Genomic DNA, 11,901 nt, shown 5'->3' with positions numbered 1-11,901 from the left:
ATTGTGCTATTTTGCATAGCCATGTGGCTACATATTGTATGTTTTCCTAGTGGTGGTTTAACATAAATATGTGCTATGTTTTCGCTGTAAAACATTTTAAAATTCTGACATGCTGGGTAGATGAACAAGGTGTTTATCTTTCATTTAAGCTATTGGACTTGTTAATGTGTGGAGGTTAAATATTTTTAAGAATATTTTTGCTTTCCCTGCGCCACCGTTTGGGCTGAAGGGGGGGGGGGGTGTTCCTAGTTGGGAACCCGTAGCCCCATATGGTCACCATATTAGAATTTTCTACATCTCTAGTACTCACCCTAGAAATAATGTTTATTTATATGCTGATAATTTAGTAATCTTGTCACCAACAGAACAGAGGCTACAACAAAGCCTGTCCTTGTTAAACAGAATTGTAAGGACTAACCATTAATGGAAAAAAACGCAAAGTACTGGTCTTTCAGAAAAAGTCCTCATCTCAGAAAAGTAGATCTGAAGTTAATCTGGGCAGTTTGACATGGCCATAAATTCTCTAACAGATAAAACACGCAGTGCATATTTTGCAATTAGGAAGACCCTATATCAATGGAGAAATATTGTAGGTGTGCACAGATATGCTCAAAACCTAGCCTGTAACATTGTCTCACATGAAATGGTGTCACTGCTCCGCAACGCTCGTCCCTCAGCCGATTTGTCTTGTAGAATATTGAACTCATATTCAAATTTGAATATTGAGCAATTTCCACCATTCATAAATGAAAGATAGTTACACATTTTTTATGTCATTGTGCTTTCCTATGATTACATGAAAAAAGGAAGAAAACTAGCTAGCTAAATTATTGTAAACCTTGTGACAATGATTTAATAGTTTTGCAATTGTGAGAAAATAAAAAACAAAGCAGTGGCTATCATATTCTGTGCTCGCCAGCTAGATCTTCCTTCACTGACATAAAAAGCTTGCTTAGTTTGTTTAAATGACCCTGAAGTTGTAGACATGGAGCCCCACTGTCACGCCCTGACCATAGAGAGCTGTTTTTTCTCTATGTTGGTTGGGTCAGGGTGTGATTTAGGGTGGGTTATCTCGGGGAATTGTATTTCTATGGTTGCCTGATATGGTTCCCAATCAGAGGCAGCTGTTTATCACTGTCTCTGATTGGGGATCATATTTAGGTAGCCATTTTCCCATTGTGCTTTGTGGGATCTTGACTATATTTGTGTGTAGTTGCTTTCTGCACTGCATGTAGCTTCACGTTTCGTTTATTCGCTTTATTGTTTTTGTGCCTTAAGTTTCTCTTCTAAATTAAAGGATGGAAACATAACACGCTGCATCTTGGTCCACCTATTTCAACAAGCGTGACACCCACAATTACGAGGACTTGACTGTCATCAGAATTCAATCCGTAGATCAGTTTGTTTCCACAACGATCGTATCATTGGGTCAGCTGAGCACAGCAGCTGACTCGGGAGGCTACTGTAATGTTTCGTGGCAGAACAACAGCTGTTTCATGACAACTCATAATAATGTAAGCATTAAGCACTACCTGCTACAGTAGCTTGCTAACTAGCTTTTGTCGGAAGAGTCAACATTGTATGTGTGCAGCACTAATTAGGTAGCTGGTTGGTTAGCATAATCGTTTCAGTCAAATATGATTTCAGTGATTGGCTCAGGTAACATTCTGACAAATTAATGCTAGTTTTCGTGCCCATAGTCAAACTTCAGAAATAATGCTAATTGAAGCACAATAACTTCTTGAAACTCCCCATCCCGGATCCGGGATCGTGAATAAAGCCTCAGGCTCATTAGCATAACGCAACGTTAACGATTTCTGAAAATCGCAAATAAAATTAAAATAATGCGTTTGCTCTCAAGCTTAGCCTTTTCTTAACAACACTGTCATCTCAGATTTTCAAAAGATGCTTTTGAACCATAGAAATTGACTAATTTGTGTAAGAGTATGCAAAGCTAGCATAGCATTTTGTGTAGCATGTAGCACGCAACATTTTCACAAAAGCCAGATAACCAAATAAATAAAATCATTTACCTTTGAAGAGCATCTGATGTTTTCAATGAGTAGACTCTCAGTCACATGCCAAATGCGCAGTGTTTCCTGAAAGCGTCTGTGTGTAGGAGAAATCGCATATTTTTCTACATTGCGCCTGGCTACTGAAACGAACCGAAAATGCAGTCACCTACAACGTAAAACTTTTTCCGGATTATCTACATATTATCGACCGATACATGGCAAACGTTGTTTGGAATCAGTCCTCAAGGTGTTTTTTCACATATCTCTTCATTGACATGCAGTTCGTGGAAGCTTGCTTTACTCTCTGTATTGTTTGGAAAATACTGGCAGGTGACTTTTGCGCACCAATTTCGGCGCAGGACACCGGGCGGACACGTGGTAAATGTGGTCTCTTATGGTCAATCTTCCAATGATCTGCCTACAAATACGTCACAATGCTGCAGACACCTTGGGGAAACGACAGAAAGGGCAGACTCATTCCTCTTGCGTTCACAGCCATATAAGGAGATCATGACAAACAGAGCCTCAAAAATCCTTGTCATTTCCTGGATGCCATCTCATCTTGGTTTTGCCTGAAGCTCACGTTAAAGGGCACGCACAGAGAAGATCTTTGTATTTCTGGACACGTCAGAGTGTTTTCTTTCGAACAGTAGCAATTATATGCATAGTCGAGCATCTATTTGTGACAAAATATCTTGTTTAAAACGGGAACGTTTTTCATCCAAAAATGAAATTGCGCCCCTAGAGTTCCAAGAGGTTAACTATATGTACAATGACAAGACTAAGACGTTCTCACCCCCCCAAAAAACAAAAAAACATTGACATCAAGACAGTTTAAAGGCCTAAAAGGGGTTCAGCAGAAGATGTCAGCTAGGTAGTATTATGGCAGCTCGTTGTAACCGGACAACCTTTGAACCCATTTCCTGCTCGATACGAGACAGATCACTGCTCTATCTGATGTAAGACAATGAAGCAATAGGGCAAAACGTTGGAGATTCCCCCTCTAGTCACCTCCAAATGAATCAGAGAAGAGTCACCGAATTCTGGACTCACATAGCACACTGTGATGCAGAATGTTATCATCACAAAGGCTTTGTTATGCAAACATCACAACCCAGAGAGTGGCCCTTGAGAGCAACTGGCCCAGAAGCACCCGCTAATTTCAACCATTTGACCACAAATAACAAAATTCTAACAAATAGAAAATACTGTACATACAGTCATTTTAATTACAAACCTTACCAAATTCTAAATTGAAATATCAAATTAGCACAACACCTTGTCAAAATTAGCAATGTACAGACTGAGTGACCACAGCCTGGCCATAGGATGCCATAGAACAACATGGACGGTCAGAGAAGAAAGACTATGTAAACATTGTGGGTCAGGTGAACTAGAGAATGAGCAAAAGTATTTATCTCCTGAAATTTAAAGAAATAATTGCAGCATTTCTTCAACTGCCTGTTCAGGAGAATCTGCATTTTCGTAGGACAAATAGTAGAGATAGTAGATATTGCTGCAGATTGCCCTGGCCTGTCATAAAATAATTAAGGCAGTAGATCTAGCTGCAATTTTTTTTAACCTTTATTTAACTAGGCAAGTCAGTTAAGAAAAAAATCTTATTTTCAATGATGGCCTAGGAACAGTGGTTCAACTGCCTGTTCAGGGGCAGAACGACAGCTTTGTACCTTGTCAGCTCGGGGGTTTGAAGTCCAACGCTTTAACCACTAGGCTACCCTGCCGCCCCAATTTAAGTCCTGACCTGTCGTCGTATAATAGAGACAGTAGATCGGGTTCCACATTATATCCTTGTAGATCTGGTTCCATACTATATCCTGGTCTGTCATAATGTAATAGAGACAGTAGATCTGGTTCCATATTATATCCTGGTCTGTCACGATGGCAACACCCATCCGTAGCACGCGCTCCAGCAGGTGTATCTCACTGATCATCCCTAAAGCCAAAACCTCATTCGGCCGCCTTTCGTTCCAGTACTCTGCTGCCTGTGACTGGAACGAATTGCAAAAATCGCTGAAGTTGGAGACCTTTATCTCCCTCACCAACTTCAAACATCAACTATCTGAGCAGCTAACCGATCGCTGCAGCTGTACATAATCTATTGGTAAATAGCCCACCCATTTTCACCTACCTCATCCCCACAGTTTTTATTTATTTACTTTTCTGCTCTTTTGCACACCAATATCTCTACCTGTACATGATCATTTATCACTCCAGTGTTAATCTGCAATATTGTAATTATTCGCCTACCTCCTCATGCCTTTTGCACACATTGTATATAGACTCCCCTTTTTTTCTACTGTGTTATTGACTTGTTAATTGTTTACTCCATGTGTAACTCTGTGTTGTCTGTTCACACTGCTATGCTATATCTTGGGCAGGTCGCAGTTGTAAATGAGAACTTGTTCTCAACTAGCCTACCTGGTTAAATAAAGGTGAAATAAATAAAAAATAAATAAAATAAAATAGAGACAGTAGATCTGGTTCCATATTATATCCTGGTCTGTCAAAATAGAGACAGTAGATCTGGTTCCATATTATATCCTGGTCTGTCATAATGTAATAGAGACAGTAGATCTGGTTCCATACTATATCCTGGTCTGTCATAATGTAATAGAGACAGTAGATCTGGCTCCATATTATTTCCTGGTCTGTCATAATGTAATAGAGACAGTAGATCTGGTTCCATATTATATCCTGGTCTGTCATAAAAGAGACAGTAGATCTGGTTCCATATTATATCCTGGTCTGTCATAATAGAGACAGTAGATCTGGTTCCATATTATATCCTGGTCTGTCATAATGTAATAGAGACAGTAGATCTGGTTCCATATTATATCCTGGTCTGTCATAATGTAATAGAGACAGGAGATCTGGTTCCATACTATATCCTGGTCTGTCATAATGTAATAGAGACAGTAGATCTGGTTCCATATTATATCCTGGTCTGTCATAATGTAATAGAGACAGTAGATCTGGTTCCATATTATATCCTGGTCTGTCATAATGTAATAGAGACAGTAGATCTGGTTCCATATTATATCCTGGTCTGTCATAATGTAATAGAGACAGTAGATCTGGTTCCATATTATATCCTGGTCTGTCATAATGTAACAGAGACAGTAGATCTGGTTCCATATTATATCCTGGTCTGTCATAATGTAATAGAGACAGTAGATCTGGTTCCATATTATATCCTGGTCTGTCATAATAGAGACAGTAGATCTGGTTCCATATTATATCCTGGTCTGTCATAATGTAATAGAGACAGTAGATCTGGTTCCATATTATATCCTGGTCTGTCATAATGTAATAGAGACAGTAGATCTGGTTCCATATTATATCCTGGTCTGTCATAATGTAATAGAGACAGTAGATCTGGTTCCATATTATATCCTGGTCTGTCATAATGTAATAGAGACAGTAGATCTGGTTCCATATTATATCCTGGTCTGTCATAATGTAATAGAGACAGTAGATCTGGTTCCATATTATATCCTGGTCTGTCATAATAGAGACAGTAGATCTGGTTCCATATTATATCCTGGTCTGTCATAATAGAGACAGTAGATCTGGTTCCATATTATATCCTGGTCGGTCATAATGTAATATAGACAGTAGATCTGGTTCCATATTATATCCTGGTCTGTCATAATGTAATAGAGACAGTAGATCTGGTTCCATATTATATCCTGGTCTGTCATAATGTAATAGAGACAGTAGATCTGGTTCCATATTATATCCTGGTCTGTCATAATGTAATAGAGAGAGTAGATCTGGTTCCATATTATATCCTGGTCTGTCATAATGTAATAGAGACAGTAGATCTGGCTCCATATTATATCCTGGTCTGTCATAATGTAATAGAGACAGTAGATCTGGTTCCATATTATATCCTGGTCTGTCATAATGTAATAGAGACAGTAGATCTGGTTCCATATTATATCCTGGTCTGTCATAATGTAATAGAGACAGTAGATCTGGTTCCATACTATATCCTGGTCTGTCATAATGTAATAGAGACAGTAGATCTGGTTCCATATTATATCCTGGTCTGTCATAATAGAGACAGTAGATCTGGTTCCATATTATATCCTGGTCTGTCATAATGTAATAGAGACAGTAGATCTGGTTCCATATTATATCCTGGTCTGTCATAATGTAATAGAGACAGTAGATCTGGTTCCATATTATATCCTGGTCTGTCATAATGTAATAGAGACAGGAGATCTGGTTCCATACTATATCCTGGTCTGTCATAATGTAATAGAGACTGGAGATCTGGTTCCATATTATATCCTGGTCTGTCATAATGTAATAGAGACAGGAGATCTGGTTCCATATTATATCCTGGTCTGTCATAATGTAATAGAGACAGGAGATCTGGTTCCATATTATATCCTGGTCTGTCATAATGTAATAGAGACAGTAGATCTGGTTCCATATTATATCCTGGTCTGTCATAATGTAATAGAGACAGGAGATCTGGCTCCATATTATATCCTGGTCTGTCATAATGTAATAGAGACAGGAGATCTGGTTCCATATTATATCCTGGTCTGTCATAATGTAATAGAGACAGTAGATCTGGTTCCATATTATATCCTGGTCTGTCATAATAGAGACAGTAGATCTGGTTCCATATTATATCCTGGTCTGTCATAATGTAATAGAGACAGTAGATCTGGTTCCATATTATATCCTGGTCTGTCATAATGTAATAGAGACAGGAGATCTGGCTCCATATTATATCCTGGTCTGTCATAATGTAATAGAGACAGGAGATCTGGTTCCATATTATATCCTGGTCTGTCATAATGTAATAGAGACAGTAGATCTGGTTCCATATTATATCCTGGTCTGTCATAATGTAATAGAGACTGTAGATCTGGTTCCATACTATATCCTGGTCTGTCATAATGTAATAGAGACAGGAGATCTGGTTCCATATTATATCCTGGTCTGTCATAATGTAATAGAGACAGGAGATCTGGTTCCATATTATATCCTGGTCTGTCATAATGTAATAGAGACAGGAGATCTGGCTCCATATTATATCCTGGTCTGTCATAATGTAATAGAGACAGGAGATCTGGTTCCATATTATATCCTGGTCTGTCATAATGTATATAGAGACAGGAGATCTGGTTCCATATTATATCCTGGTCTGTCATAATGTAATAGAGACAGGAGATCTGGTTCCATATTATATCCTGGTCTGTCATAATGTAATAGAGACAGGAGATCTGGTTCCATATTATATCCTGGTCTGTCATAATGTAATAGAGACAGGAGATCTGGCTCCATATTATATCCTGGTCTGTCATAATGTAATAGAGACAGTAGATCTGGTTCCATATTATATCCTGGTCTGTCATAATGTAATAGAGACAGTAGATCTGGTTCCATATTATATCCTGGTCTGTCATAATGTAATAGAGACAGTAGATCTGGTTCCATATTATATCCTGGTCTGTCATAATGTAATAGAGACAGTAGATCTGGTTCCATACTATATCCTGGTCTGTCATAATGTAATAGAGACAGGAGATCTGGTTCCATATTATATCCTGGTCTGTCATAATGTAATAGAGACAGGAGATCTGGCTCCATATTATATCCTGGTCTGTCATAATGTAATAGAGACAGGAGATCTGGTTCCATATTATATCCTGGTCTGTCATAATGTAATAGAGACAGGAGATCTGGTTCCATATTATATCCTGGTCTGTCATAATGTAATAGAGACAGGAGATCCCACCATGTCATATGCATCAAACCTTTCAGACTGAATTTCTCACTTGTTGCTTTTCATTATCTTCATTATTTCCATGTATAATTGTTCTGATGATATATAATATTGCTGTTTCTCAAACATATTGTTAATTTATGTAATACTTTATGTGCATTGCTTTGGCAAAAGTGGCAACCACCCATTCATGCCAATAAAGCATTTATTGCATTGGATATTGAATTGAATTTGTGTTTTAAGTGAAGGATGCTTGGAAATTGTCTCAGAGGGTTGAATGTAATCATAATGTACTCATATTGTGTCTCTCTCTGTCTCTGTCTCTCTCTGTCTCTCTCTCTCTGTCTCTCTCTCTCTGTCTCTCTCTCTGTCTCTCTCTCTGTCTCTCTCTCTGTCTCTCTGTCTCTCTGTCTCTCTCTGTCTCTCTCTGTCTCTCCCTGTCTCTCTGTCTCTGTCTCTCTCTCTCTCTCTCTCTCTGTCTCTCTCTCGCTGTCTGTCTCTCTCGCTGTCTGTCTCTCTCGCTGTCTGTCTCTCTCGCTGTCTGTCTCTCTCTCTCTCTGTCTCTCTCTCTACTTGTCTTTTGTAATACTCACAGGCAAGCAATGACTTTTACACTTCATTCAACAAATCCAATAATTTAAGCCGAGCCGATTCCCATTATTTTTTCCCACCAAAGGAACTCTGTCGAGCATTCATTTAAATCCCCCCTGTATGAAGTCATATCCTTTCTAGCATGGGCCTAACAACTAAGTGCAGTTTTTGCCGTGGTATGAGAAGCGGACACATGAGGAAAGCTGATTAAATGATCTCAAAAGCCTTTCTTTTACTCCATAGAGATTTCTCCTCCCCCTTTCCAATAAGGTCTCATTAAAAACCTTTGTTCCAAACAGACGGAGGCTGCGTTTTTACCATTGATCGTCTAGGAGTGTCTGGAATGAGAAATAGAATGGTGATATTCACCATGAATAGCTGCAATTTTTCTGGAGCTCAAGGATTTTGTCCAGGTTTTAAATGAGTCGCTCAGTGGTTTTAAAGTCTCACAATGACATTAAAGTTTCACCAGGGGATTTAAAAAAATATATTTTTGTCTCTCCCTTTCTATAATATAATTCACTGGAAGAAAAGCTGGCCCACCTTTCAAAGTGTCGTTCTAACGAACATAGTGACAGGAAAGAGCTTCACCAAGACAGACCAGTCCATAGTGACATTTAAAAAATACAAATATTTAGCCGTTATTTAACTCGGCAAGCCAGTTATAAACCAATTTTCAGCTCGGGGATTCGATCCTTTACCTTACCAGGTGCCTGAATCCAGATTCTCCCATGAGCAACTTTACTTAACCTTCAAAGCTCATGGGCTTACGCTTCCCATGACGACGTGAGGGAGAACAGTTTGTATACCTAAGATCTTATCTCTCAGAACATACTGACTCACTCCCATGGGTTCTAGCTGACTAGCCCATTGATGAACAGGCACTCTAAGTCCCATTGATTTTAAATGAGACCCTTTATCATTCTGACTATAACAGTGATTTACCTAAGCAATCTGCTCAATTAGTAAATGAGAATTGAACCAGTCTCTTCTTTATTTCTGTCTTCTTATCCCACATAGGCAGTCATTCCCACATAGGCAGTCGTTCCCACATAGGCAGTCGTTCCCACATTGGCAGTCATTCCCACATAGGCAGTCGTTCCCACATTGGCAGTCATTCCCACATTGGCAGACATTCCCACATTGGCAGTCATTCCCACATTGGCAGTCATTCCCACATAGGCAGTCGTTCCCACATTGGCAGTCGTTCCCACATTGGCAGTCGTTCCCACATTGGCAGTCGTTCCCACATAGGCAGTCGTTCCCACATAGGCAGTCGTTCCCACATAGGCAGTCGTTCCCACATAGGCAGTCTTTCCCACATACGCAGTCGTTCCCACATTGGCAGTCGTTCCCACATTGGCAGTCGTTCCCACATAGGCAGTCGTTCCCACATAGGCAGTCGTTCCCACATAGGCAGTCGTTCCCACATAGGCAGTCGTTCCCACATAGGCAGTCGTTCCCACATAGGCAGTCGTTCCCACATAGGCAGTCGTTCCCACATAGGCAGTCGTTCCCACATAGGCAGTCGTTCCCACATAGGCAGTCGTTCCCACATAGGCAGTCGTTCCCACATTGGCAGTCGTTCCCACATAGGCAGTCGTTCCCACATAGGCAGTCGTTCCCACATAGGCAGTCGTTCCCACATAGGCAGTCGTTCCCACATAGGCAGTCGTTCCCACATAGGCAGTCGTTCCCACATAGGCAGTCGTTCCCACATAGGCAGTCGTTCCCACATAGGCAGTCATTCCCACATAGGCAGTCACTCCCACATAGGCAGTCACTCCCACATAGGCAGTCATTCCCACATAGGCAGTCATTCCCACATAGGCAGTCATTCCCACATAGGCAGTCGTTCCCACATAGGCAGTCATTCCCACATAGGCAGTCATTCCCACATAGGCAGTCATTCACTCAAGATAATTCCGATATTTGTTTTGGTGTTGTCAGTTTTTTTCATAATTCTCCCGTATTTAATATTTTTTCAATTAATATTCTCCCATTAGTGTGGTGTGTTAAGTTTAAATTCAAGCGATCAGCAGAGTGGATTTGGCCTTTACCGAGATGGTACATCAGTGTAAGACTGGCAGCCACTTTATCCGCGGCCATAATGACTTGTCCGCTCAGGCCTGTCCTTATTCAGCAACCAGGGAATTTCACCCATCAAAGTCTTCTTGTCCAACACTGAGACGTCAGAAGTTCCTCTCTTGGACCCTAGAGAGTACGGATCCAAAATGGCCACTCCTTCCGCTACATGATGTTATTGTTGTTATTGCTAATTGTGCGACATATTATTTTCCCATATGATTGCATTAATTTAATCGGTACTTCCCGCGTTACTGTACCACTTTCAACCCCTCCAGGCTTCAATCGGTCAGGGTTCATCTGCTGTCAGCCCCTCCAGGCTTCAATCGGTCAGGGTTCATCTGCTGTCAGCCCCTCCAGGCTTCAATCGGTCAGGGTTCATCTGCTGTCAGCCCCTCCAGGCTTCAATCGGTCAGGGTTCATCTGCTGTCAGCCCCTCCAGGCTTCAATCGGTCAGGGTTCATCTGCTGTCAGCCCCTCCAGGCTTCAATCGGTCAGGGTTCATCTGCTGTCAGCCCCTCCAGGCTTCAATCGGTCAGGGTTCATCTGCTGTCAGCCCCTCCAGGCTTCAATCGGTCAGGGTTCATCTGCTGTCGTAACTCTTTGTTTCACGCTTTGCTTCACAGCAAATATGTTTTTGACATGTTTTCAAGATTGAGAAAATGATGCCCTTGAAGATTGTGCGTCATCATCTCCGACTCCTCGTAACCGACCCATCTTTCAGGGTTTGTTTGTGGAGTGTATACGATACCCAGCCATTCCATTTCATGCCTGTGTTACAGCTTTACTCTCTGTTGCATCCACATACAGTTTGTCGGAAGGATTTCAGATGAGAAAGAGAGAAAGAGAGGGAGTAAGCAAGAGAGAGAGAGAGAGAGAGAGAGAGAGGTGTGATCTCTGGGATGATGGCAGTGTCTCCAGGTGAGAATTAATCTGAGTTGTTGTGTCTGAACGCTAGGGAGAGAGGGACTTCCTGATGTATAAATGATTCTCTCTCTCTTTCCCTCTCTCTCACTTTCTCAATCGCTCTCTTTCTCCTACCCCAAACAACAAGACATCATGTAGCTTCAGTCTACTGCACCAAACAGACACCAGTACAAATCTCCAAACCAATAAATCTTCCAATTCACACTGTTCTACAGTATACCTCATTTTTCTAGGGAGCAGGGAAAAAGTAAAGACTTAAAAGAAAGGGCTTCTAAAAGATATTCTGACTTGTACTCAAATCATCTCCAGTCTCCTGCCTCGCCTGCAACTGGGATGAAAATGTATTTTCATCTGTGTGAAGTTTGACATCCTTTTTAGTCTGCGGGGTGGCCTGACCTATTCGTTAATGAGCGTCCAGCCAGCTGTCTTTCAGACTGTCTGACTGTAATGGCTTCTTCTCGCCTGTAGTCCCCGTACTGTATCATACTAAGGTATTTATGATGATGTCCAGGGACC

This window comes from Oncorhynchus masou, chromosome 27, assembly GCF_036934945.1.
Source record: "Oncorhynchus masou masou isolate Uvic2021 chromosome 27, UVic_Omas_1.1, whole genome shotgun sequence".
In the NCBI taxonomy this organism is placed as follows: domain Eukaryota; kingdom Metazoa; phylum Chordata; class Actinopteri; order Salmoniformes; family Salmonidae; genus Oncorhynchus; species Oncorhynchus masou.
Note: the sequence above shows the minus strand (reverse complement) of the source record.